Source organism: Pteropus vampyrus, unplaced genomic scaffold, assembly GCF_000151845.1.
Source record: "Pteropus vampyrus isolate Shadow unplaced genomic scaffold, Pvam_2.0 Scaffold174, whole genome shotgun sequence".
Taxonomy (NCBI): domain Eukaryota; kingdom Metazoa; phylum Chordata; class Mammalia; order Chiroptera; family Pteropodidae; genus Pteropus; species Pteropus vampyrus.
In genome coordinates, this window is record NW_011888955.1 from 1020179 (window position 1) to 1026393 (window position 6215).

General features: G+C 46.3%; 1 long non-coding RNA gene across 5 annotated transcripts in view; it reads right to left on the minus strand.

Moving 5' to 3' along the window:
- LOC105299161 overlaps positions 1-5595 on the minus strand; it is a 70537-nt gene extending 64942 nt beyond the window's left edge. For all 5 annotated transcript variants that reach the window (XR_896502.2, XR_002782914.1, XR_002782912.1 and 2 more), the window contains exons 1-2: positions 5446-5595; positions 635-864 (exon numbers count right to left, since the gene is read on the minus strand). This is a non-coding gene — a long non-coding RNA (uncharacterized LOC105299161). The remainder of the gene's footprint in view (positions 1-634; positions 865-5445) is intronic.
- Between the last annotated feature and the right edge of the window lie 620 nt (positions 5596-6215).

Consider the following 6215-nt stretch of genomic DNA (forward strand, 5'->3'; position numbering starts at 1 on the left):
GTACAGCTGAGGAAGAGTTGGTTAAGATGCCATGGATATTGAATCTGATCTTCTGATGTTCAACAAAACGTCATGCTGCCTAGCTGTGAGGAGTCCAGTGCTCCTGAATTCCTACTTTGTAAGAGGGTAGAGGACCTTCAGGGACTCTCTCTCCCTCTCTCCCCCCATCTTACATTATTCTTTTAGACCAGCTACACTCAATGGCAAAGCACATAGCCACAAGCAGCTCTGAGTTCACATCTTTACAACTTTGCGATCAGAGAAAAAAGGGATCTCTCCTGCAAGCTCTCATTCGAAAACTCCTTGGAAAGGATGCTGGTTAGCCTGAATCACCCCCAAACTAATCATTTCAGCCAGAGAGGAGTGAAATGCCAGACTCAGATTATGCCCACCCTGTGGTTAAGTGGTCTGTATCTATTACCAAAAGCAGAAAAAGATGAAGCATATATGTCCACAATAGATAACTTCTTTAATTGAAAGAATCAAAACGTGTCTTAACTAGACACTTCCAAACGCATTTTTTAAAAGTTTTTTTCAGATATGCACATATTAAAAAATTAGGTTTTCTAACCTTCTATCACTTGATTAACAATACTATAATTTTATCTCATTTTTTGGTACTATTCTCTCTTACCTCTTTCTTTTCTTTCTGATATTTAGCACCTCACAGACTGTTGTCGATTTGGCCATAATATTATCCTGCATCTGGTTCTGACTGTGAGAAGCTACTCAGGACAACAGGGTGTTCGTGGAGCGCATCTGGATTCTGAGAGCAGGCTGCAGCCTCCCAGGAAACACTACTGGTCGTGACAGCTTAATTCCAGGCGTCTTCACTCTGCTCTCTTGGTAACTGTGTATTTCGATCTTACAGGAAAAAAGAAAAAGCATAAAAGAAAGTCTTTTTGTTAAGTTTCCATTCAGTGTCTTATTGCAGATACTAATTCAGGTGGTAAACAACTCTTTATTGATGCCTACTCTGTGCCATTGTAGCCGACTTTACAGAACGGTGATCAAGACAGACAGGCCCTTCATGTAGTTTGCTTCATGTGAGAACGACAATAAGTAAGCAAATAAATAAGCAAACCAGTCACAGGTTGTGATGAATGATATGAGGTAAATTAACAGGACACTGTGATAGAGATAAGCAGGGAGTTCTAGGATGGCTTTCTTAAAAAGGTGAACTTAAAACTGAGGTGTGGAGGATGAACAGAGTCCACCACAAGGAGATTCAGGGGTGTGCCTGAGTATTGTAGACCAAGGTTTCTCACTGTTGACACTTTGGACCATAAAATGTAAAACTCTTTTGTTGTGAGGGACTGTCCTGTCCATTGCAGGATGTTTAGCAGCTTCCTTGGCTTCAACCCACTGGATACCAAAAGCAGTGTCTACCTCTCACCCCTCATCCCCAGCTGGGAAACCAGAAATGACTCTGGCCATTGCCAGACATCCCCTAGAAGACAAAATCACCCCCAGTTGGGAACCACTGTTCTAGGCATAGGGATAGAATGAAGAATGCAAAGCCCTGAATAGCATGAGATGCTGTTAGGGACGTAAGGGCAGCTCATTCAGGGTCTGTAGGCCTTGGCAGACATTTGGATTTTATTTTATGTAGGTGGTAAGTCACTGAATAATTTCAAGTTGGGGAATAATATGTCTACATTTTAACCCATTTCTCATTTGCCCTGAGAATACTAGCTGGCAGCACTTGGGGCTGCAGCATTTATCCCGAGATAATTTGTGGATGACAGTCCTGATCTTACCCCCAAAGATTGCCATGAAATATCTCACTTTTATTATTATTTTTTGCATCGCTCTAGTGTATCGATAGTCTTTGGAAACAAATGACATCATTCTGTTTACAGCATTGTTTTTAGTAGTGGTTTTCTATTTACAAAAAATAGTAATTCTCGATGTCTGAAAATGTCAAATCCTAGATGTTCCACTTTGTGTTGTTCCGTGCTTTGAAATTTACCACATAAAAAATTATTAAATACTGATCATATACATTTCTGTTACATTAGGATAAGAGACAAGTTCTGTTTCAAAATAACTCAAACAACAGTTTTTGTATTTTATTTTCACATTGAAAACCAGTTGGATTTGCTTCAGCCTCAAAGAGCATGTTTCTGTAAAATTAAATTAACGCTGCCAGAGCTGCACTTTTTTTTCCTAAACGGGCAACGGGTTAAATGGACTAATGAGATTCCAGGGCCAGGCACTGAGGCGCATCACCATTTACAAGATAAAAGTAGATTGAAAGTGTAAGAGAAAAGCAGATTGAAAAGGAGCGGCCAATGAGGTTGGAACAAAGCCAGCAGAGGATGGAGTCACAACAGTTGGGATGTGAGCCTGTCAAGGAGGGAGTAGTTGATGGTGACTACATTGTTCTGATGACCTCATCCTCAAGTCACAGCCTGGACACTTCTCTGGAACTGTACTGGTTTAGGTCATTTTCTTGCCTTGCTACAATCTCCCCTACAAACCTTCTGTATGTAATTCCAAACTAATCACCTTGTTCAAGAACTTGCAAAGGCTTCCCATTATAGCCCTGCAAGGGCCTTGTTCATTAGTTTCTAAAACCTTGCTCTTGATGTAGTTATGCATCTTCCTCAGTGCCTTCAAATATGCCTACCTATGACCCTTCCAAGCTGAAGCTCACACTTGATCTCCCACAGAAGCCCTCCCCAACAATTCATGTCAGCACAGATGTCTCTCTTCTCTAAAAAATCAATAAAACGTCCAATTTTTCACTCTATCCACTGAGCATGTAGGGTTCAGTACCTGAGCCAGGCACTATGCTATGCTCTGGAAATATGGCAATGGTCTCTGCTCTCTAGGAGCTTAGTTAGTAAGGAAATAAAATATTTTGGCCCTCTTTGTTTCCTTAATGCATTTAGGGAACAAGGAGTTTGTCTAGTGTCTAATCTTGAGTCAGCCACTCAGCTACTTCTTCTCTGTGCCTCATGTCACTTTTCCCCACCCAGCTCAGTCACAGTTTGCCACACCTTCAACTGCTGATCACCTCCAGGAACTATTGGGTCACAGCTCCTCAGGACAGATCACTATTACCCTAGCAGTCATCAGCGATAGGGCGGGTCCAGCCCCAAGGTCTGAGTTATGTGTGTAAGCGTGATGAAACCTTTGGCTAGGCCTCGGCTGAACCACATAAGCGGGTCCTCGGTGCTCCAGGCCTACTCTCTCATGATCTCACATCGGTGTGAGCCGTAGAGATCCTTCTACCTAAGTTTGCGCCTACCCAATAACTGACTGTTGAATCAACACTCACACAGCCCTCAAGGACAAATGGTAATTCTCGAGGCAATACATTTAAAACCTATGTCATGACATTCCTAGCCAGTTATCTGGGAGCAACTCCTGTCCTAATATGCAAGGCAATGTCAGTTTTGCTTTTTTTTCATGTTTGCTTCAGATGACCTCATGGCACTTAACTTGTGACCTATTATAAATCTATCATTTAAAACTCAATACTTAGAGTATGCCAAGAACTGGCCGAAAGTGCAGTCAGCGTTCAGTCGAATCCTTGAGCAGGGTGAACTGCATGGGCATGCTTCTGTAATTTCTAAATGAGGAAGAGTGAAAGCATGAGTCTTTATTACCCATAGCTCATATTATTTTTTTTTTTTCAAGAGTGGAGGTCGGGGTTGCTCTGCCGGTTCCATTTGCAAAACAAGAATTACAGTGCAACATAATTGTTATGAGAAATAAGTCTACGAAGGTGGAGGAAGAGCAAGTCTGTCTTAGAAAGTTATAAAGGGTTCCCCGGAGGAGATAAGTATTCAACTGAGACCTGAAGGATCTTGAGAGAAACCAGTTAAAACATGGAAGAGCAAGGAGCTCGCTATGGCTAGTGTGGAGCAAATGGACAAGAACGGTAGGTGAGGTCAACAGTCTGGGGCCAGATCATGAGGGGGTCCACTGGGAGTGCCTGACAAAACCTTGGCAGAGGAATATTGCGATCACATCTTCATGTTAGAAAAATCATTAATAGAATGGAGGCTGGGTAGGAGTGGGAAATAAGCAGAGGCTATTGCAGCAGTCCAAGGGAGATGAGTTAGGAGATGATGGTGATTACTTGATGGACTACACCAGTGAAAGTGGAGATCCAAAAGATGGGTGGATTTGAGAGATACTAAAGCAGGTAAGAGTCAAGAGAATTTGGTAATAGGATAGAGGAAATGAAGGAAATGTAATATAGGGGTACTCATGGATTTCTGACTTGGGTAATGGGTGCTAAGATTTGAGACAGGGAATGAACATGGGCCAGGTCACATATAGATGGGGAGAGACAGCGTCAGGAGTAGGGACTGATAAAAATGCCAATGTCAATTTGAGACATATTTAAGGTAACTGTGTGAAATCCAGATGAAGATACTGTTGCTTAAAAGAGTCTAACCTGAAGCTATACATTTGGGAGTCCCTGGTAGGTACGTCCATGATGGGGGCGGGAGAGTGCTCAAGGAGAAGTGGATAATCAACAACACCGAAATGGAGAGCTTGGGAACACAGAGGGCACACGGAAGGGGGAACAATGTTTAAAGTGCACCAGGCAGGCAGCTGCAGAACCAGCAGACAGTGGCACTAGCGAAGCCATGGGGAGCGTTAACGGTGTCATTATTGTTCTATTTTTTTAAATGGAGAGTTTTTTTCCCTCCTCCTCCAAAAGTTTTAAATTTCTTGAAGGCAGGAATCATGTCTTAAATCTCAATGTATTCCCTTCAGTGCCTAATTCACTAAAAGGAACACAGTAAATGCTCAGTAAATTATCTTTGATTCAGTCTCAAGCACCGTTCACCCATTTCGACCTAAAATATTTCTTCAAAATAAACTTTTAGTGTTACCTACGAGCTTAATTTTTGTAACCTGTATATTCTACCTGCACCATCTTTGGGATGAGTTCCAGAACCTTATTTATTGAGAGGAAATTTTGATACTAAAGATGGCAGTGGGTTTATCTTCTAGTATTCCTAAGAAACAATTTATTACGCAACCGAGTTTAGCCTAATTCCTAAGCAATAACTCGTAATTTAAAACCTGTTCGAAAACACGGTAAGGAGGCAGCCAAATTTTTCTTACCACAATTAACCATTAACCGGGTCAACACGTTTATTAAAGCTTTCATTTTATTAGTAGTCACAAAACAACCAGTTGGGGACCACACATTCCTGCCAATGGAAGCCACTTAACTACAAACACTGTCGTGACTCAGGGACAGACAGCTGTAGGGAACTGCGCACCGGCACGGGGTTTCCATGGCAGACGACACCTGTTTTCTCTCAGGTAACACCACCTAACCTACAGCTCAGTTCTCGGTGGATCCGCATTCCAGCTTAGAAAATAACGAATAAATGACCGGGAGCTCCGAAACAATCACCTCCGCCTGAGGAACTGTCCCCTCCTTCCGTCTACGACACCACACAGCCCTACCTGCAGCCACCTTGCTCCCACCGCCAGACCCAGCGCTCCGCTCCCGCCGGGAGAAAAACCACCAGGCTCCTGCTCTCGCGGGATCTCGCGCCTCGGAGCAAGGCTCCTGGATCGCGTGCCCCATCGAACCCCCGCGGGAATACAGTTTCGCAGGTCCCGAAGCCTGAAATCGCGCGCGGGGGCGGGGCCAGCGCTGAGGGGCGGGGAGGGGCGGGGCGGGCGCGAGGCGATGGGCGGGGCGGCGCTGCCCGGACCTGTTGGCCGCAGGTGTCACGGCCCTGACTGGTCCCTGGGAGTCGGGCGTGTGCGCATGCTCCGTGCGCCGGGTCGCGCTCTGGGCGGCGGAGCCTGGGCGCCTCTGCTCCAGTTCCCGGTGAGCGTCGGCGTGGCAGCCTGGTGTCGGCGCCGGGCCAGCGGGAGGGAGCCCTGTGGGAGTGGAAGGCCTGACTTCTCCACCTGGACCGCGCGCTCCCCTGGCCGAGAGGGCAGAGCGCAGGTGAGTCTCCGGAACCGGCCCCAGGATGAAGGTCCAAGACGTGCGACCCCCTTGGGCCTGACGGCGAGACCCTCGTTCCAGCCCCGCGCCCGCCAGAGCCCTTCACTGCTGGGGTGGACTCGGGGCTCGCGGCCGTGTTCCGGCGCCCGCGGGCCCGCAGCCCTCAGCCCCCCGGCCGCCCGGCGGGGACGCCCCTGGCCCGGCGCGAGGCACGCGCGTCGAGAGGAGGTGCCGCGCTGACCGGGTCGTGGCGTTTCGCGCCGCTGCGTTTAGG